Source organism: Scyliorhinus torazame, chromosome 5 (genome assembly GCF_047496885.1).
Source record: "Scyliorhinus torazame isolate Kashiwa2021f chromosome 5, sScyTor2.1, whole genome shotgun sequence".
Taxonomy (NCBI): Eukaryota; Metazoa; Chordata; class Chondrichthyes; order Carcharhiniformes; family Scyliorhinidae; genus Scyliorhinus; species Scyliorhinus torazame.
Window position 1 is genome coordinate 84381982 of NC_092711.1, and position 22376 is coordinate 84404357.

Here is a 22376-nt window from a genome sequence, read left to right on the forward strand (position 1 = left end):
GTACTCTAAATTTATTTTTAAGAAGGGGCACGTGTGTCGTGCATATGAGAGGACTGAAGGCGGGCGTGGTAATGCTGCAGGAGACACACCTTAGAGTAGCTGACCAGATTAGGTTAAGGGAACGTTGGGCCGGACAGGTTTTTCACTCGGGGCTGTTCTCAAAGACCAAGTGAGTGGTGTTTGAGGCGGGAAGAATAGTTTCAGATGGGGGAGGCCAGTACTGGGACGATGTGGAATTTATAAAGAGGATGCTGAGGAAGATACCGGACCTGGATTCGCATAAGCTGGTCATGGGAGGGGACTTCAGTACAGTTATTGACCCTGGTTTAGACCGGTCAAGCTCAAAAACAGGCAGGGTGCCAGCAATGGCTAAGGAGCTACAAGTGTTCATGGAGAAGATGGCGCGCGCGCGTGGGGGGTGGGGGGGGGGGGGGGGGGGTGGACCCATGGAGATTTGTGCAGCCAAGAGTAAAGGAGTTCTCCTTCTACTCATACGTGCATAAGGTGTACTCCCGGATCGATTTCCTCATTCTGAGCAGGGCTTTACTGACGGGAGTGGTAGACACAGGGTGCTCAGCGATTACAATCTCAGTCCATGCCCCGCACTGGGTTGACCTACAGGTTAGTAAAGACAGTAACCAGCGCCCGCACTGGAGGTTAGACATGGGGCTCTTAGCGGACGAGGTGTGTGGGCGGTTGAGGAAATGTATTCAGAATTACCTGGAGGTCAATGACATGGGGGAAATTTCAGCAGCGGTGGTCTGGGAGTCATTGAAGGCGGTGGTTAGAGGGGAGCTGATCTCGATACGGGCCCACAGGGAGAAAGTAGACAGGACAGAGACGGACCGACTATAAAGGAGATACTACAGGTTGACAGGAGGTATGTGGAGACCCCAGAGGCAGGGCTTCTCAGGGAATGGCAGAGGCTACAGGCAGAGTTGGCTTGCTAACCACAGGGAGGGCGGTGGAGCAGCTGAGAAAGGTGAGGGGGGCGATCTATGAGCATGGAGAGGACAGCAGAATGCTTGCACAGCAGCTTAGGAGGAAGGTAGCCAGGGAGATAGGGAAAGTAAAGGATTGGGCCTAAACCTGGTGGGAGATTCAGCAGGGTTGAACAAGGCGTTTAAGGATTTTTATCGTAGGCTGCACGGGTCGGAACCCCCACCGGGGCCAGAGGGGATGAGGCATTTCCTAGGGGGGCTGAATTTCCCGAAGGTGGACGGGAACTGGTAGAAGGGCTGGGGGCTTCGATCGAAGAGATAGGGTCTGAAGGCCATGCAGACGGGTTCCCAGCGGAGTTCATGAAAATGTTTTCTGGGATTTTGGGGCCGCTGTTGGTGAGGACATTCAATGAGGCAAGGGAGGGAGGGGTGCTTCCCCCGACGATGTCACAGGCCACGATCTCACTGATTCTGAAGTGGGATAAGGATCCGGAGCTGTGTGGGTCATACAGGCCGATATCCCTATTGAATGTGGACGCCAAACTGCTGGCCAAAATTTTCTCCTCTAGGATTGAAGATTGTGTTCCGGGGTTTGTTAAGGGAAGGCACCACGGCACCACTTGGGGCAGCACGGTAGCCTTGTGGATAGCACAATTGCTTCACAGCTCCAGGGTCCCAGGTTCGATTCCAGCTTAGGTCACTGTCTGTGCGGAGTCTGCACATCCTCCCTGTGTGTGCGTGGGTTTCCTCCGGGTGCTCCGGTTTCCTCCCACAGTCCAAAGATGTGCAGGTTAGGTGGATTGGCCATGATAAATTGCCCTTCGTGTCCAAAATTGCCCTTAGTGTTGGATGGGGTTACTAGGTTATGGGGATAGGGTGGCGGTGTTGACCTTGGGTAGGGTGCTCTTTCCAAGAGCCGGTGCAGACACGATGGGCCGAATGGCCTCCTTCTGCACTGTAAATTCTATGACAATCTATGAAGGCAATTGGTGTCCAATGTAAGAAGGTTGCTAATTGTGATTGTGATGCCCCCAGAAGGTCGGGAGGTGGAGGTAGTGGTCGCAATGGATGCAGAAAAGACTTTTGATCGAGTAGAATGGGAATATTGTGGGAGGTGCTGGGACGGTTCGGATATGGACGGGGCATTATTGACTGGGTCAGGTTTCCATTTCAGGCTCCTGTGGCGAGCGTACGGACGAATAGGACGACATCGGACTATTTTAGGCTACACCGGGAGACGAGGCAGGGGTGTCCCCTCTCCCCACTGTTATTCGCGCCAGCTATAGAGCCGCTGGCAATTGCGCTGAGAGCCTCAAGGGGCTGGAAGGGGTTGATCCGGGGGGAGTGGAACACAGAGTCTCACTTTATGCAGACGACCTGCTTCTCTATGTGTCAGACCCAGAGGGGGTTATGGAAGAAATCATGATGATTCTAGGGGAATTTGGCCGGTTCTCAAGGTACAAACTAAATATGGGGAAAAGCGAGATGTTTGCGATCCAGGCAAGGGGACAGGAGAGGCGATTGGGAAAGTTTTAGGTATCTAGGCATCCAAGTGGCACGGGAATGGGAACAGTTACACAAACTTAATCTAGCCCGTCTGGTGTACCAAACAAAGGACGGTTTTCGGAGGTGGGACGTGCTCCCACTGTCACTAGCTGGGAGGGTACAGACGGTGAAGATGACGGTCCTTCCGAGATTCCTGTTTGTGTTCCAGTGTCTCCCCCTCTTTATTCCGCGCTCCTTCTACAAACGGGTTAACAAAGTTACCACCGGCTTTGTATGGGGCTGGTTTAGCACACTGGGCTAAATCACTGGCTTTTAAAGCAAACCAAGGCAGGCTAGCAGCACGGTTCAATTCCCGTACCAGCCTCCCCGAACAGGCGCCGGAATGTGGCAACTAGGGGCTTTTCACAGTAACTTCATTTGAAGCCGACTTGTGACACTAAGCAATTTTCATTTCATTTCGTATGGGCGGGCAAGACGCCGTGAGTAAAAAAGGGGATGATTGAGCGGAGCCGGGGAGAGGGCAGGCTGGTGCTGCCAAACTTCAGTAACTATTATTGGGCGGCGAATATAGCCATGATCAGGAGGTGGGTGAGGGTCGGCATGGCGCGTATGGAGGCACCAGTTTGGGTGCACTGATAACGCACCTCTGCCGTTCCCGCCGGCACGGCACTCCAGCCCTGTGGTGGTGGCAGCCCTGAGAGTCTGGGCGCAGTGGAAGAGGCATGTGGGAGCGGAGGGTGCATCGGTCTGGGCCCCAATCTGTAATAACCGCCGGTTTGCCTCGGGAAAGATGGACCGGGGGTTTCGGAGATGGCTGAGAGCAGGAATTGAGATGATGGGGGATATGTTTACAGAGGGGAACTTTCCTAGCTTGAGGGAGCTGGAGGAGAAATTTGGATTGGCGAGGGGAAACAAATAAAGGTACCTGCAGGTGCGGGACTTCCTACCTAGGCAGGTCTCAACCTTCCCGCTCCGACCACCAAAGGGGATTCAGGACAGGGTAGTTTCCAGAGTGAGGGTGGGAGAAGTGAAGGTCTCCGACATCTATAAGGAGCTCATGGGGGTCAGAGAACATGCAGACCGAGGAGCTGAAGCGCAAATGGGAGGAGGAGTTAGGAGGAGAGATAGAGGATGGTCTCTGGGCGGATGTATTGAGTAGAGTCAATGCAACCACAACATGTGCCAGGCTCAGCCTGAGACAGTGCAAGGTCGTTCACCATGCTCAAATGACAGTGGCCCGAATGAGGGTGTTCTTTGGTGTAGAAGACAGGTGTGCAAGGTGTGCGGGGGGTGGGGGCAGCGAACCATGTCCATATGTTCTGGACATGCCCAAAGCTCAGGGGATTCTGGCAGGAGTTTGCAGACGTCATGTCCAAAGCATTGAAAACAAGGATGGTGATGAGTCCAGAGGTGACGATTTTAGGGGTGTCGGAAGATCCGGGAATCCAGGAGGAGAAAGAGGCAGATGTTCTGGCCTTTGCTTACCTGGTAGCCCGGAGACGGATACTATTAGCTTGGAGGGACTCAAAGCCCCCGAAATTGGAGACCTGGCTATCGGACATGGCTAGCTTTCTCTGTCTGGAGAAAATCAAGTTTGCCTTGAGAGGGTCACTGTTAGGGTTCGCCCGGAGGTGGCAACCGTTCATCGACTTCTTTGCAGAAAATTAATCGTCAGCAGAAGGGGAAGTGGGGGGGGGGGGGGGGGGGGGGGGGGGTTAGTTTAGTTTAGAGTAGGGGGTTAATACAGGTGGGACCTGCAAGGGGGTAACAGACTTTATTTTGCACTGTGTTTATAGACTTATGTATATTGTTTATTTTGGCGTTGTTGTAAAACCAAAAAATACCTCAATAAAATGTTTATTAAATAAAAAGTCTAAATCATTCATATATAACACACAAAGCATGGAATTTTGTCCTGAACAATCCAGAAATCCACTGGAAAGTCTTCCAGTCATTCCCCTTTGCTTCCTGCTGCTCCAGCTGATGACATTTCCAGCGTAATGGAAGTGCCCTGGTTTTCCCACATGGAACTGGATGTGCATTAGTTATTTCATCATTAACTGACTTAAGTAAATAAACATAAGATTCAAACAAATAGGGCCGTACAGTAACGCAGCAGTTAGCACTGCGGCCTCACGCCGTTGAAGTCCCAGGTTCGATCCCGGCTCTGGGTCACTCTCCGTGTGAAGTTTGCACATTCTCCCCGTGTTTGCGTGCGTTTCGTCCCCACACCCAAAGATGCGCAGGCGAGGTGGATTGGCCATGCTAAACTGTTCCTGAATTGGAAAAAATAAATTGGGTACTCTAAATTTATATCAAAAAAGAATAAAACAAATAAAGATTCATCATGTCCTCGCCAATCAGTTTTTTCCATTATGCTGAAGTAACCTTATTTTTATAGGGAGTTAAGTGAAGTGTGTTCCCAACCCCTCGTTATCTAAATTTCCATTCACCATTTTTCTGTCCACCTGACCCAGTCCATGGCTTTCTCCCTCATCGTCTAAAACACATCAGCAACTTTTGTATAATCCTGGTGCATACATTTCAGTCTAAATCATTGATATATACCGGAAAACTGTGGAGCCCCACTGGAAACAGACATCCAGGCATCATTCAGTCCTGAATGTGACTAACAGCAGCAACAACAGCTGAATCCGAACCCTGCTGTTGCCCAGTGAACTTGCTGATGTCTGTGCAGGTTGTTTGACTGAGTGAATCTCCTCCCACACACGGAGCGGTTAAACAGCCTCTCCCCAGTACCGCTCCCACATGTGGGCCACACGGTAGCACAGTGGTCCGCACTGTTGCTTCACAGCTCCAGGTTCCCAGGTTTGATTCCCGGCTTGGGTCACTGTCTGCGCGTTGCCCCAGTGTCTGCGTGGGTTTCCTCCGGGTGCTCCGGTTTCCCCCCACTGTCCAAAGATATATGGATTTGCCATGCTAAATTGCCCTTAAGTTTCCAAAAAGGTGAGGTAGGGTTATGGGTTAGGTTGGAGGTATGGGCTTAAGTCGGGTGCTCTTTCCAAGGGCTGGTGCACTCGATGGGCCGAATGCCCTCCTTCTGCACTGTAAATTCTATGATTCTGTTTCAGTGTGAACTCGCTGGTGTTTCAGCAGATTCGGTTTACTTTTAAATCTTTTTTTAGTCGGAACATTTAAAAGGTCTCTGATCAGTGTGAACAACTTGGTGCCTAGTCAGGTTGGATGACTGAGTGAATTTCTTGTCACACACGGGGCAAGTGTACGGTCTCTGCCCAGTGTGAACTCGCTGGTGTTGCAGAAGGTTGGATGAACATGTGAATCCCTTCCCACACACAGAGCAGGTGAATGGCCTCTCCCCAGTGTGAGTGCGTTGATGTAACAGTAAATCCTTTCTGCTTTTAAAGTTCTTCTCGCAGTCAGCACATTTAAAAGGTCTCTGATCAGTATGAACAAGTTGGTGTCTCAGGAGGATTGATGACTGAGTGAATCCCTTGCCACACACGGAGCAGGTGAATGGCCTCTCCCCAGAGTGAGTGCGTTGGTGCAACAGTAAATTATTTCTGCTTTTAAAGCTCTTCTCACAGTCAGCACATTTAAACGGTCTCTGGTCAGTATGAACATGCTGGTGTGCGATGAGATTGGATGATTTAGAAAATCCCTTCCGACACACGGAGCAGGTAAACGGCCTTTCCCCAGTGTGAATACGTCGGTGAGTTTCCAATTCAGATGGGTAATTGAATCCCATCCCACAGTCCCCACATTTCCACGGTTTCTCCATGGTTATTGACAGGTTATCAGGTGTAGGTGGGATCCAGATTTGCCGTCACTATCAGATCAGCCGTGATGTTATTAAATGGTGGAACAGGCTCACGGAGCTGAATGTCCTATTGCTGCTTCTTGATTCCTATGGTGTGAATGTCCTTATGTCTCTCCAACTTGGATCATCAGTTGAAGCCAGAGTACGGTTTCTCCTTGATGTAAATGCTGCAATTTGATTTCATGCTGTGTGATTGGTTAAAGCTCAGTTCCAGCTAACTGTGGAAAATTACTCAGATGTCTGTGTCTCGGTGCTTTTCCCAATCACAGTGATTTTTGAAATTTTTTCCGAAAGACAAAACAGACAAACATTTCTCCTTCCACGTTGAAAGGCCAGTCCTGATGAATCAAGTGACTGTCAGATCTCAACATGATGTTTGCATCTGCAAATATTCTGTAAAAGGAAATTACATTGAATTACTGTGAATATATAAGACACAAACAGTCCATTCTCTCACAGATTCTATCAATACTCGGCACACGTCTCCGACTGTCACACCGATCAAATCTCAGCCTTTCAGCTGATTTTCGGTTCCATTTTCTCTCATGTGCTTGTCCCGTTTCCTTTTGAAAACATCTCAGCACTTTCCTCAGCTCATTTCCATGGTAATGTGTTGCACATTCTAAACCTCTGATGAATAAATTTGTCCGTATTGCCCTCTTGGATTTATTCGTAACTATCTTGTATTTATGACTTGTTGTTTATTGATGGTCCCTGGTTTTGGCCTCTCTCACATCGCCCCTCTCCAAACTACTGATAATTTAAAAGATTTATAGGTCACTGCTTAATTTGTTGTCGTCGATAGAAAAAGGGCCCACTCCATTTAATCTTTCCTGAGAGCTGTAATCTCTCATGTTACAAAAGCCATCACTGTCAGTCTAGGATAGAAATTCTGAACAGGCAATTCTAGTTTCTCTGGAACTTTTTTCCTCTCTTGCTCCCCCAAAGCTGTCAATCCCAGTCCCACACACTCTCCCTCCTCCCTGGGCTGAAATCCAAACCCATCTGCACCATTTTCTTCCTCCACTCCCAGTTTTCTCCCTCCCTCTCCTCTGCCTGGGTTCAGTTCTCCAGCTCCTGTCTGCAGACTGACAATAACATCAATGGGTCTTATTGGGGTTTGGAGCCTCCAGCGGGTGTTTGCGAATCCTCCCCACCCACCTGCCAGGGTTTCCTTCCTTGCCAGAGATCAGAGTCCTCATTGATTTGAGTGCAAAGTGTAAGCTCTTATTTCTTGTCCCCCTCCCCCATCCTCTGATGTGAACCATCCTCCAGTGTCTGAAGCAGGATGGTGCCCGTTAACCTGGGCCTGTTCCCGGGAGGGAGAAGCTCCGCAGCTGCAAACCAGGGAGCTGACAATGATGGTGAAGGGTTTGCTCCAGCTCACAATGCCCGGGGACTGATTGACGGCGGGTTCGGACCAATAGGAAGAGGGGGCGGGGCTGGAGGACCGAACGCGAGCAGTTGGTCCTCCAACCAATCAGAGTGAATGGGAGGCCACTCGCGCCTGTCTCGGGGTAAAGTACAAGCAGCTTTCGCCGGTTCAACTGTTGTATCCGACCTTCGTCTCCGGGGCTTCGGGCTACACGGAGTGTTTATGAAGTCGCCCGACCCATGAACCGGCTCCATCCCTCCCTCATCACTCACCGAGCGGGATCTGATCAGTGGACGATTTCCACCCAACCGCGCGAATCCTGAGTTGTCATCGGCACTGCGCATGCTCCAGTTCACGTGGTGACCGGGGCTCAGCCCCGCCCTCATTCACTCCGATTGGTGGGAGGATCCGCAGCAACTCGGTCCTCCAGGCCCACCCCTCTCTTCCTATTGGTCCTGAGCTGCCGTCAATCACTCCCTGGGCATTGTGAGCTGGAGCATGCGCAGTGCCGATGCTGGACTCGGCCGGGCGGTTTCACTGAAACCCGGTGGAGGCTTCAAACCCCAATAAGAAGTTTCCGGGCCCGGGTTTGCATCGAGCTGCGGCCTGCTCCCGGTGACAGGCCTGAGTTAACGGCCGCCGTCTTAATAGCAGCTCCAAACCCGCAGGGGGCAAAACATCAGAGATAGAGTTTGTTGTGAAACCAATGGGATGTAAAACAGGAGGTCAGGGTTACAGTCAACAACAACCTCTATTTATATAACACCTTTAACATCATAAATCATCCCAGTCAACCTCACAGGAACATTATAAAACAAAGTGAGACACCCAGACACAAAAGGAGGTCAAAGAGGTGAGTTTTACAAAGAGCCTGAAAGGAGGTAAGGGGAGGTGGAGATGGGGAGGTTTAGGGAGGGAATTTAAAACCATGGCGGAGTAATTAGAATCGGGGGTGTACAAGAGTCCAGGATCAGAACTGTACAGATATCTCAGGGGGTTGTGGAGCTGGAGGAGATGACAAGACACAGGGAGAGATGAGGCCATGGAGGGATTTGAAAACAGGCTGAGAATTGACTGGGAGCAAATGCAAGTTCGGAGCACAGGGATCATAGGGGAAAGGAACTTGCTGTGAATTAAGACATGTGTAGCAGACTTTTGGATGGCTTTACTTTTACAAAGGTAGAATGTGGGAGAGCAGCCAGGTGTGTAATGGAATTGTCGAATCGGGAGGTGACGAAGGCTTGGCCGAGGTTTCAGCCCCAGGCGCACAAACACAGGAGAGAGGCTGGATAATGTAACGAAGGTGGTAACGGGCAGTCTTAGTGATAGCACAGACAGGAGTCCAAAGATGTGCAGGTTCGGTGGATTGGCCAATCTAAATTGCCTCAGTGTCCAACAAGGTTAGGTGGGGTTACTGGGTTATGGGATAGGGTGGATGTGTGGGCTCAGGTAGGCAGCCTTCAGGACATGTGACAATGCAGTATCGCCAAGCAGAAACTGATAGCCAAGTTCCGCACGCATGGGTACAGCCTCAACCGGGATCTTGGATTCATTCACCCCCCCCCACCATCTGGCCTGGGCTTGCGAAATCCTACCAACTGTTCACGCTTGAGACAATTCACATATCTTTAATCTGTGATTATCCCTCTCTCCAGTTGCACCGTCTGAGCCTGTAAACATTTAATTACCTACAAAGACTCGCATTCAAAGTATCATCTTGCATCATTGAATTTGTCTATATATGTGTTTGCGGAACCCACCTCTTCATTCACCCGAGGAAGGAGCTGCGCTCTGAAAGCTAGTGATTCAACACAAACCTGTTGGACTTTAACCTGGTGTTGTAAGACTTCTTACTGTGCCCACCCCAGTCCAATGCCGGCATCTCCACATCTAGACTAGTAAAGCAGAGAATCAGGCTGAAGCTCTGTGGACCGGAGTTCCACATGGCAAATCAACTCAGCAACCCAATTCAAGGGCAATTCAGGATGGGTGTAAATGAATAATGAAAATGTCAATCATGTAACTTTTCCACACACGGAAATGAATGGGGTTTGATAATGTTTCTGTGCGGTTTTAAACCGAGGGCCTTTAAGCAAACATGATAATCACTACACTACAGAAACAGGGAACAGCGCTTCGTGCACTGAATAGTAAACAGTGCGTCCTTATTGCACTGAAGAACCTTCTATTGTGGGAGTACAATTTGACTGAAAATTAGGCAATTGGCGGAGAAATTGATCTGACATTAGAATCATAAAATGCCACAGCATATTAGAAAACCATTCACAACTAACACGTGTCAACTTTGACTGTGATTCCTGCCATTCTCCATCACAGTATTTTGCAGGGTATCATTTGGAACTTGGCGGGTGTAAGGTAATGCATTTGTTTAATTATTGAACAATAAATAACAATGATACAACTTATCTGCAAATTTAGATGAGTAACATCAATAATGTTTTGAATAATAATAATATGGGACATTTGGTGCGTGAGGGGAACGTGTTAACCAGTACACTAAAAAAACAGCTGATTGGCAATGAGCCTATTGTACTGGTGTTTTGACAATATGTTGTGTTATCTGTAAAAATGATAAAAGTCGAATAAAAATATAGATTGAAAAAGAGCAAATCGATTAGTCTCAATGTCCTCTCTTTCTGTGATCTTGAAGTTTTACCTATTCCAATTATTCTTCCAATTTGCTTTTGAAAAAGGAGTTTCTGCAGAATTCTTGCTCAGTTTGATTTAATGAGAACGTTCCCTTGGTCCAATGACCAGAAGATTTGGACATGAAGATGGAGTCGGTTATAAACAACAACAAAGACAAAGAAAATTACAGCACAGGAACAGGCCCTTCGTCCCTCCCAGCCTGCGCCGATCCAGATCCTTTATCTTAACCGGTCTTCTATTTTCCAAGGATCTACTTACCTCTGTTCCCCGCCCGTTCATAAAGCTGTCTAGATGCATCTTAAATGATACTATCGTGCCCGCCTCTACCACCTCCGCTGGCAAGGCATTCCAGGCACCAGGCACCCACCACCCTCTGCGTAAAAAACTTTCCACGCAAATCTCCCTTAAACTTTCCCCCTCTCACCTTGAAATCGTGACCCCTTGTAATTGACTCAATCAGGTCCCCCCTCAACCTCCATCTTCCAACAAAAACAATCCTAATCTACTCAACCTTTCTTCATAGCTAGCACCCTCCATACCAGACAACATCCTGGTGAACCTCCTCTGCACCCTCTCTAAAACATCCACACCCTTCTGGTAATATGGCGACCATAACTGCACGCAGTATTCCAAATGTGGCCTAACCAAAGTCCTATACAACTGTAACATGACCTGCCGACTCTTGTGCTCAATACCCCGTCCGATGAAGGCAAGCATGCTGTATGCCTTCTTGACCACTCTATCGACCTGTGTTGCCACCTTCAGGGTACAATGGATCTGAACTCCCAGATCTCTCTGTACATCAATTTTCCCCAGGACTCTTCCATTGACCGCATAGTCCGCTCTTGAATTAGATCTTCCAAAATGCATCACCTCACATTTGCCTGGATTGAACTCCATCTGCCATTTCTCTGCCCAACTCTCCAATCTATCTATATTTTGCTGTATTCTCTGACAGTCCTCCTTGCTTTCTGCAACTCCACCAATCTTAGTATCATCTGCAAACTTGCTAATCAGACCACTATACCTTTGTCCAGATAATTTATGTATGTCACAAACAACAGTGGTCCGAGCACGGATCCCTGTGGAACACCACTAGTCACCTTTCTCCATTTTGAGACACTCCCTTCCACCACTACTCTCTGACTCCTGTTGCCCAGCCAGTTCTTTATCCACCTAGCTAGTACACCCTGAATCCCATACGACTTCACTTTTTCCATCAACCTGCCATGGGTAACTTTATCAAACGCTTTACTGAAGTCCATGTATATGACATCGACAGCCCTTCCCTCATCAATTATCTTTGTCACTTCCTCAAAGAATTCTATTAGGTTTGTAAGACATGACCTTCCCTGCACAAAACCATGCTGCCTATCACCGAAAAGTCTATTTTCTTCCAAATGTGAACAGATCCTATCTCTCAGTATTTTCTCCAACAGTTTGCCTACCACTGACGTCAAGCTCACAGGTCTATAATTCCCTGGATTATCCCTGCTACCCTTCTTAAACAAAGGGACAACATTAGCAATTCTCCAGTCCTCCAGGACATCACCCATTCTCAAGGATGCTGCAGAGATATCTGTTAAGGCCCCAGCTATTTCGTCCCTCGCTTCCTTCAGTAACATGGGATAGATCCTATCTGGACCTGGGGACTTGTCCGCCTTAATGCCTTTTAGAATACCCCAAACTTCCCCCTTCCTTATGCTGACTTGATCTAGAGTATTTAAACATCCATCCCTAGCCTCAACATCCGCCATGTCCCTCTCCTTGGGAAATATCGATGCAAAGTACTCATTTAGAATCTCTCCCATTTCCTCTGACTCCACGCATAAATTCCCTCTTTTGTCTTTGAGTGGGCCAATCCTTTCTCTAGTTACCCTCTTGCTCCTTATATACAAATAAAAGGCTTTGGGATTTTCCTTAACCCTGTTAGCCAAAGATATTTCATGATCCCTTTTAGCCCTCTTTATTGCGCGTTTGAGATTTGTCCTACTTTCCCGATATTCCTCCAAAGCTTCATCAGTTTTAAGTCACCTAGATCTTATGTATGCTTCCTTTTTCATCTTAGCTAGTCTCACAATTCCACCCATCATCCATGGTTCCCTAATCTTGCCATTTCTATCCCTCATTTTCACAGGGACATGTCTGTCCTGCACTCTAATCAACCTTTCCTTATAAGACTCCCACATTTCAAATGTGGATTTACCCTTAAACAGCTGCTCCCAATCCACATTCCCTAGCTCCTGCCGAATTTTGTTATACTTGGCCTTTCCCCAATTTAGCACTCTTCCTTTAGGACCACTCTCGTCTTTCTCCATGAGTATTCTAAAACTTACGGAATTGTGATCGCTAATCCCAAAGTAATCACCAACTGAAACTTCAACCACCTGTCCGGGATCATTCCCCAATACCAGGTCCAGTATGGCCCCTTTCCGAGTTGGACTATTTACATACTGCTCTAAAAAACTCTCCTGGATGCTCCTTACAAAGTCTGCTCCATCTACGCCTCCAACACTACATGAGTCCCATTCAATGTTGGGGAAGTTAAAATCTCCCATCACGACCACCCTATTGCTCCTACATTTTTCTATAATCGGACTACATATTTGTACCTCTACTTCACGCTCGCTTTTGGGAGGCCTGTAGTAAAGTCCCAACAATGTTACTGCACCCTTCCTATTTCTTAGCTCTACCCATATTGCCTCAGTGCTCGAATCCTCCAACGTGCCCTCCTTAATCACAGCTGTGATATCATCTCTGACCAGTAATGCAACTCCACCCCTTTTACCTCCCTCTCGATCCCTCCTGAAGCATCTATACCCTGGGATATTTAGTTGCCAGTCTTGCCCTTCCCTCAACCAAGTCTCAGTAATACCAATAACATTTACGATATAAACATTATGTAATCATGCAATTGGTTTCATATTGCATTTACAAAAGTGGATTTTTCTGCTAAAGCATCTTGTTATTATTTCTGAGTTGATAACAGAATCTAATTACATTTCATCTACATCCTGTTTACAGAGTCTGTCTATTAGAGAGGGATTTGTGAAGCTTAGCAAAGCCCTCTCGAGATCACTTTGCTGAAGTAGTTTACTTTATTAGATTTCAAATGAATTATGAAATGTAGAAATGTCCGTCCAGCAAATATTTCCTCTCATTCTTATGTTCTTTCAAAAACATCAAACAATTTTACTCAGTATTTGTTCCATTACTCAAAACTTGATATTATTTGATATTTATGTCCTCATCTGAAATTGAGACTCTCTGAAATATACAACCTTGAATTGCAAACATGACTGACAAAGAAAATAAATCGAGTCACTGGGTAATATAAGTTCTGTTGAGTTCATTTGAGATTGGCCACGTCAGTTTTTAAACACAATCAAATATCTTCACAGGTAGGAGATTAAAGAATGATAAGTTTATGATATTTGACCCTCTTTGTTCTGGGTATGAAACATTCCGCAGCCTAAATCCCGTTCATGTTCATGAAAGGAGGGGTGACAGCAAATCCACACTGAGCCTGGATTTCCTCATTTCCCTGAGTGGCTTTTCCTGTTTCTCTACCACAAAGCCCGATTTTCAAAAAGGTGTTTTAGTTAAATCTCTATTTCCTCTAATTCAGTTAGAGTATCATTTGTCTCTGTCTGTATGAGTACACATTATTAGATATGTTTCAGATGGTGATTAAAAATGTTAATCTACATCCATAAATCCATTAAATTCTCTAGTGGACTGAACAAACTGAGAATATCCGAACTGTGTCAAAATGGGATCATCTTTTTCTGATCTTTGCTTCTTCAATATTCACTACCTCCGACATCTCTGAATGATGTTTTACGCCGAGGAGGCCAAATATATATCTAATATATGGGATTCAGATGACATGCAGAAACAAACACGTTATCCAAACTTCCTCAAACTAAGCGAGAAGTATTCAATGTTCCTGCCCAGTTTTGAACAGAGGACCTTTCACGAGTTAGACGAACATGATAACACTACACTACAGAAACAGGCAGCAGCGGAGCAGCCAATGGACCTGTGCTATGTTCAACTGCAGGGTCTTGCTGCAGCTTCTGATGGTTGGGCTGAGAGGCCATGTCACTTATTACTCTCCTCTACCTTCCCCACATGTTTATTTCTGGCAACTTATTTTCATTTCTTCCATCGATCTGTTTTTCCCCCACCATTGTCCCCCCTTCGACAATCTGCCCCCTAATCCTAGTCTTCCTTTCACTCACTGCTTACTTTTATTCTGACGTTAAGATCCTAATCTCTTAACGTGCCACTATCAGCACTGTTCTTCGCCGTTATTACCCCCATTTACATTCCCTTTTTCTTTCTGTCCAAGTCATGTTAGTCATTCTCCACCTATCGCTGGCGCTCTATCCAGCCCCACATCTCCATGAACCCCCTGCCCTCCCGCCCCATCCACTGTCCACCCACAATAGTCTAAATCTGACCCTATTTGCAGTTCTCCAGCTTTGACAAAGAGTCATCCAGACTCAAAACGTCAGCTGCCATCAGACCTGCTGAGATTGTCCAGTATTTTCTGTTTTTGTTTCCGATTGAAGCATCCGCAGTAAGTTGCATTTGTTACAATTAGACATGATAGAGACAGTTATTATGTTCATCTGCATCTGTAAAGACATTAAATTCTGTTGTAGTTGAACAAACTGCTAATATTGGAACTGTGTCAAAGCAGGAAAATCTATCATCTCACTGCTTCTTGAAAATGCAGCACTTCAGACTTTGCTGAAGCAACTTTTGTGGCTGATGTGAGACTAAATCTCCTATTCCTCTCACATACGAGATTCAGGTAATATTCAGGGACAAACGGATGTTGTGGAAAGTTTTCCTCAGACTAAATGAGAAGCATTTAATGCTTCTGCCAGTTTCAAACCGGGGATCTTTCACGTGTTAGGTGATTGTGATAACCCCTACTCTACAGAGCTGGCTGCACAGGACCCAATGGACCTGTGCAACGTTCAACTGCACAGTCTTGCTGCAGCTTTCAATGGGCAGCACATGTGGCTAGCACTGTGGCTTCACAGCACCAGAGTCCCAGGTTCGATTCCCTGCTGGGTCACTATCTGTGCGGAGTATGCACGTTTTCCCCGTGTGTGCGTGGGTTTGCTCCCGGTGCTCCGGATTCCTCCCACAGTCCAAAGATGTGCAGGTTAGGTGGATTGGCCATGATAAATTGCCCTTAATGTCCACAAAGGTTAGGAGGGGTTATTGGGTTATGGGATAGGGTGGAAGTGAGGGCTTAACTGGGACGGTGCAGCCTCGATGGGTCGAATGGCCTCCTTCTGCACTGTATGTTCTATGTTCTAATGGTTCAGCTGAGAGGCCGTGTCACTGATTACATGAAGACAACTGTTTCTTTAAAACAGATGTCTCAACTTGTAAGACCGTAAGATATAAAACTGATATTGAACTTCAGCATTTGTTCAGTAAATATCTAATGGAATAATGCTCTCTGTTCAATCATTAATGCATCATTCTTATGTTCCTACAGAAACGTTCCCCCAATTTTACTCAATATTTGTTTCATTATTCAATGTTGAACCTCAGATATTTATTTGTTATATGACTTCATTTTGAATTGAATAGCTCTCGAGTCTTCACCCTAAATAACTCTGAAATATACACCATTGAATTGAACACATTACTGACCAAGAAAAGAAAGTGCGTCACTGGGTAAAAGAAATCCCATGAATCTTTGTTAAGATTGACCCCAGGCAGCTTTTAAACAAAGTCAAATATCGTTAAATGGAAGAGAATTGAAAATTATGTGTTGCATATATTTGACCCCCCTGTGTTTTGCTGTGAAACATTCTGCAGCCTAAATACCGTTCATGTATAAGAAAGGAGGGGTGACAGCAAATCCGCACTGAGCCTGGATTTCCTCATCTCCCTGAGTGGCTTTTCCTGTCTTATCATTAAAGGCCGAATTTTTCAAAAATGTGGTTCAGTTAAATCTCTGTCATTTCCTCGAATTAAGTTACAGTATCGTTTGTGTCTGTCTACATGAGCATACATTACAAGTAGATATGTTTTGTACAGTGATTAAAATATTAATCTACGTCTACAAAGCCGTTAAATTCTTTTGTGAACTGAACAAACTGCCAAGATCCGCACTTTGTTTTTTCATGTATGGAACGATCTGTCTGGACTGTACGCAGAACAATACTTTTCACTTTACCTCGGTACACGTGACAATAAATCAAACCAATCAAAGAGACAGTTTGTTACTCGTCTTCAAATTGAACAATGAGTCTTCTTAAAAATTATTAATTCATGGGAGGTGGGCGTCACTGGCTGGGCCAGCATTTACTGCTCATTCCAATTGCCCTTGAACTGCGTGTCTTGTGAGGCTATTTCAGAGGGCACTTACAAATCAACCACAACATTGCTGTGGATCTGGAGTCATGTGTAGGCCAGGCCACATAAGGAGAGCAGATTTCTTGAAGGATATTAGTGAACCAGATGAGTTTTCACAACAATCAAGAGTGTTATCATTAGACTTTTAATTTGAGACTTTTAATCAATTTCAGCATCTGTCATAGGCAGATTCGATCCCAGAACCCTAGAGCATTAACCAGAGTCTCTGGATTATTCACCCAGTAACAATACCATTACTCCAATGCCTAGCCCACATATTCTTGGCAGAATATGATGTCTCGTGTTGTGTTCTGTGATCTTGTCTTGCAATGATTCTACAGAACTGCTGGTGAATTAGCCAGAACGATGATTTATTGATGTACACGTGGTAAGGTAACGATCAGAATGCTATACAGACTAAGTTATCACAGAGTTACATTAGACTCTCTTGGAACTACCCTGATGTGCGACTGGCCTCGTGTATGCCTGACAACCTTCTGCTGGTAGCCGGATGTCACCTGACTGATGCCCGACGCCAACTACTGGTGGGAGGTCACACTGCTGAGTACATGTAATATTATATACAGGCTTATCACCACACCTCGTAACTTCTCAAAATTATAGAGTAATTAATTTTTTCAAACAAATTCTGATAGCTCTGCAGTTTCTGGAAACATTTTGGTTGATCGTGTTATTTTTTAAAATAAAGATCTAGTCTTTGCAATATAATTACCTAATACACCAATTCACGAATCATAATCAATGTTCACTACTGAATAAACTTCAATTTAATTGTTGTTTTTTGCGATGAAATCAATACATAGTTAATATAGAAAAGGTACAGAAGGTGAAATGGCTGCAGAAAGGCATATGTTAGAGGTATAAAAGGGCTTCCTTGACCTTATTACTAAGACCAGTGAATACACAATGAAAATAACAATTTACGGGCAGCAAAGCTGCGCAATGGTTAGCACTGCTGCCTCATGGCGCAGATGTTCTAGGTTCGATCCCGACCTTGGGTCACTGCCATGTGGAGTTTGCACATTCTTCCCGTGGTTTTGTTGGTTTCACCCCCACAACCCAAAGATGTGCAGGGTAGGTGGATTGGCCACGCTAAATTGTTCCTTAATGTGAAAAAATCAATTGGGTACTCTTTAAAAAAAAAAATTAATAATGAAAATAACAATTTCAAAACTAAATGTGATTACACAAGTACGTGCTTAGTTTCCTACATTACAACAGTGAATATATTTCAAAAGTACTCCATTGGCTTTAAAACACTTTAGGAGGTCCAGTGGTAGTGAGAGGTTTTATAGAAATGTACTTTTGTTCTAATTGTCTGCAAACGAGGATATATTACACTTGGTGTCCTCACCAACTATTGATAAAGTCTTAATTTTATGCAATAACCACGTCATTGACACCATTTTGAATACTCTGTGAACCTCCAGATACACCATATGCATAATTATTAGTTGTAAAACACAGCGGGTTGTTGTGATTTGGAATGCACTGTCTATAAACGGTGCCAGAATTTCATTGGACCGTAACTTCCAAAAGGGAATTTGGTACATTCTGAAAAAGAAAACAAAACAGTTGAACTCTGGGATTAAATGGGTCGCTGTCCAAAGAGCTGGCACAGGAGAAATGGGCCAAATTGACTCCTCTGTGCTCCAGGAGCCTTGTGTACATGTAAAGGGAGTGGGAACAACCTGGAACCTACTGCCTATGAGGGTAGGAGATGCAGAAATGAGGGAAGGATTTCAATAGGAAATTGGACAGGCACTGAGAGAAATAAACCCACAGGGATTTAGGGAACGAACGGGGCAATGGACAGACTGGCTTCCTCCACAGGGAGCCGACAGGGTTCCAAAGGGCTGAATGGCCCCATTCCCCACCCTCCAGATGCTGTGATCTCAGGAGAGAAATTCAGCTGCTCCAGTCACTCCAACTCACTGGAGTCCCTCATCTCTGGTGCCATTCTCGTAAATGTTCTCGACACTGTCTCTAAGAACTTCACATCTTTCCTAAAGTGTGAGGCCCATATATAGGGTTCCATTCCAGAGGGATAGAATTGAAAAGTACGGAGGAAATGTTCAACTTGTTTAAAATGATGGTTCGACTACACTAGGAGCTCTGTCAACATTGATGATCTCCATTTAGAAAAAGGAAATAGAGGCACTGGATAAGGTGCAACAAAGATTCATAATATACAGAACTGAGAGCATTTAACACTCAGGAAAGGCTGGGGCTGCTTTTCTCTGGAAAAGAGAAGACTGATGGGTGACCTGATGGAAGTCTTTCAGATTATGAAGGGATTCAATAATCCAATAGGAATTTCAATAGACACCGCCTTACCCAGCGAGTGGTGAGAATGTGGAACTCACTCCCACAGCGAGTGGTTGAGATGAACAGCATGAATCCATTGAATGTGAAGCTAGATACATACATGAGGGAGAAAGGAACAGAAGGAGATGCTGATGGGTGGGGGTGGGGGGGGGGGGGGGAAGAGAGAGAGAGAGAGAGAGAGAGAGAGAGAGAGAGAGAGAGAGAGAGAGAGAGAGAGAGAATTATAGAGGGGTGGGTGGAGGATCATGTGGAGCATAAATACTGACACAGACCATGGCTACCCTCAGCCGGTATGGGAATTTAACCTGTGCCGTTTGTGTCACTCAGCACGAACCAGCCAACTGAGCTAACCGATCCCCGTATAAATCTGTAATAATTCCATAAATATTAATGATATTTCTGTCTCACACCATACTATTTAATGTAGTTTCCCAGTGCACCTCAGACAACTTGCCCCTCATACCCTAATAATTTTCTTCTGTGAGAAGCACCAAGATAAATTAAACAAAAGAACCATGTAAGCACCACAGCCCATCTTCATGGCAATGTGGCATGATTTTGGGGGTTTCCAAACAGAAATGGTAATGAAACATCTTCTAACCTCCAAACACCTTTTCACTCTTTGATCCTTGTGAAATGTGAAACCAGATATTCGCAAGAAGGCTCAGAGTGAATCAGACCACTGGAAACGAAGCCATGAGACCAGCCAGTTCAGCAGAAAGAAACTCTCTGACCATCCCCATTGACCAACAGAATGAACAAATGCAGTCCTGGATGTAATTGAGAACAGAAACAATAACAGCAGAATCCAATCCCTGTAATCAGACAGGGCGTTGGAGGGATACAAGATAGCCAGGAGGGAACTGAAGAAAGGGATTAGGAGAGCTAAGAGGGCATGAACAATCTTTGGCGGGTCGGATCAAGGAAAAACCCAAGGCCTTATACGCATATGTGAGAAATATGAGAATGACTAGAGCGAGGGTATGTCCGATCAAGGACAGTAGCGGGAGATTGTGTATTGAATCTGAAGAGATAGGAGAGGTCTCGAACAAGTACTTTTCTTCTGTATTTACAAATGAGAGGGGCCATTTTGTTGGAGAGGACAGTGTGAAACAGACTGGTAAGCTCGAGGAAATACTTGTTAGGAAGGAAGATGTGTTGGGCATTTTGAAAAACTTGAGGATAGACAAGTCCCCCTGGGGGGCCTGACGGGATATATCCAAGGATTCTATGGGAAGCAAGAGATGAAATTGCAGAGCCGTTGGCAATGATCTTTTCGTCCTCACTGTCAACAGGGGTGGTACCAGGGGATTGGAGAGTGGCGAATGTCGTGCCCCTGTTCAAAAAAGGGACTAGGGATAACCCTGGGAATTACAGGCCAGTTAGTCTTACTTCGGTGGTAGGCAAAGTAATGGAAAGGGTACTGAAGAACAGGATTTCTGAGCATCTGGAAAGACACTTCTTGATTAGGGATCGTCAGCACGGATTTGTGAGGGGTAGGTCTTGCCTTACAAGTCTTATTGAATTCTTTGAGGAGGTGACCAAGCATATGGATGAAGGTAAAGCAGTGGGTGTAGTGTACATGGATTTTAGTAAGGCATTTGATAAGGTTCCCTATGGTAGGCTTCTGCAGAAAGTAAGGAAGCATGGGATAGTGGGAAATTTGGCCAGTTGGACAACGAACTGGCTAACCGATAGAAGTCAGAGAGTGGTGGCGGATGGCAAATATTCAGCCTGGATCCCAGTTACCAGTGGCGTACCGCAGGGATCAGTTCTGGGTCCTCTGCTGTTTGTGATTTTCATTAATGACTTGGACGAGGGAGTTGAAGGGTGGGTCAGTAAATTTGCAGACGATACGAAGATTGGTGGAGTTGTGGATAGTGAGGAGGGCTGTTGTCGGCTGCAAAAGACATAGATAGGATGCAGAGCTGTGCTGAGAAGTGGCAGGTGAAGTTTAACCCTGAAAAGTGTGATTTTGGAAGGACAAATATGAATGCGGAATACAGGGTTAACGGTAGAGTTCTTGGCAATGTGGAGGAGCAGAGAGATCTTGGGGTCGATGTTCATACATCTTTGAAAGTTGCCACTCAAGTGGATAGAGCTGTGAAGAAGGCCTATGGGGTGCTGGCGTTCATTAACAGAGGGATTGAATTTAAGAGCCGTGAGGTGATGATGCAGCTGTACAAAACTTTGATAAGGCCACATTTGGAGTACGGTGTACAGTTCTGGTTGCCTCCTTTTAGGAAGGATGTGGAAGCTTTGGAAAAGGTGCAAAGGAGATTTACCAGGATGTTGCCTGGAATGGAGAGTAGGTCTTACGAGGAAAGGTTGAGGGTGCCAGGGCGTTTCTCATTAGAATGGAGAAGGATGAGGGGCGACTTGATTGAGGTTTATAAGATGATCAGGGGAATAGATAGAGTAGAGTCAGAGACTTTTTCCCCGGGTGGAACAAACCATTACAAAGGGACATAATTTAAGATGAATGGTGGAAAAATAGGAGGGATGTCAGAGGTAGGTTCTTTACCCAGAGAGTAGTGGGGGCATGGAATGCACTGCCTGTGGAAGTAGTTGAGTCGGAAACATTAGGGACCTTCAAGCAGCTATTGGATAGGTACATGGATTACGGTAAAATGATAGTGTAGATTTTTTTTGTTCTTAAGGGCAGCACGGTAGCATTGTGGATAGCACAATTGCTTCACAGCTCCAGGGTCCCAGGTTCAATTCCGGCTTGGGTCACTGTCTGTGTGAGTCTGCACATCCTCCCCGTGTGCGTGGGTTTCCTCCGGGTGCTCCGGTTTCCTCCCACAGTCCAAAGATGTGCAGGTTAGGTGGATTGGCCATGATAAATTACCCTTAGTGTCCAAAATCGCCCTTAGTGTTGGGTGGAGGTGTTGACCTTGGGTGCGGGCTCTTTCCAAGAGCCGGTGCAGACTCAATAGGCCGAGTGGCCTCCTTCTGCACTGTAAATTCAATGATAATCTAGGATTAATCTAGGACACAGGTTCGGCACAACATCGTGGGCCGAAGGGCCTGTTCGGTGCTGTATTTTTCTATGTTCTATGTTCTAATCAGTCGTGAACTTGCTGGTGTCTCAGGAAGTGCGATGAATTACAAAATCCCTTCGCACATTGAGAGCAGGTGAACGGCCTCTCCCCAGTATGAACTCCCTGGTGTGATTGCAGACGGCATAACCGAGTGAATCACGCAAATAGAGGTAAACATCTTTGAGTTATGGGGGTGACACCCATGCAGACACTTGGAGAACGTGTCTCCACACGGACAGTGACCTGGGGCCAGGATTGAACACTGGTCCTCAGCTCTGTGGGACCGCAGTGCTACCCACTGC

At 46.0% G+C, this 22376-nt stretch overlaps 1 protein-coding gene across 9 annotated transcripts in view; it reads right to left on the minus strand.

The window, feature by feature from the left end:
- Positions 1–4288: 4288 nt before the first annotated feature.
- The window catches only part of LOC140418726 (uncharacterized), a 30985-nt gene continuing 12897 nt past the window's right edge, over positions 4289–22376 (minus strand). For 3 of the 9 annotated variants that reach the window (XR_011945301.1, XM_072502312.1, XM_072502313.1), the window contains one exon: positions 4289–6639. The gene's annotated coding sequence lies outside the window, so the exon portion shown is untranslated. Of the gene's footprint in view, positions 6640–7893; positions 7964–17031; positions 19159–22376 lie in introns of those variants that run through there. The other 6 variants (XR_011945300.1, XM_072502315.1, XM_072502317.1 and 3 more) reach the window with 6 other exon arrangements.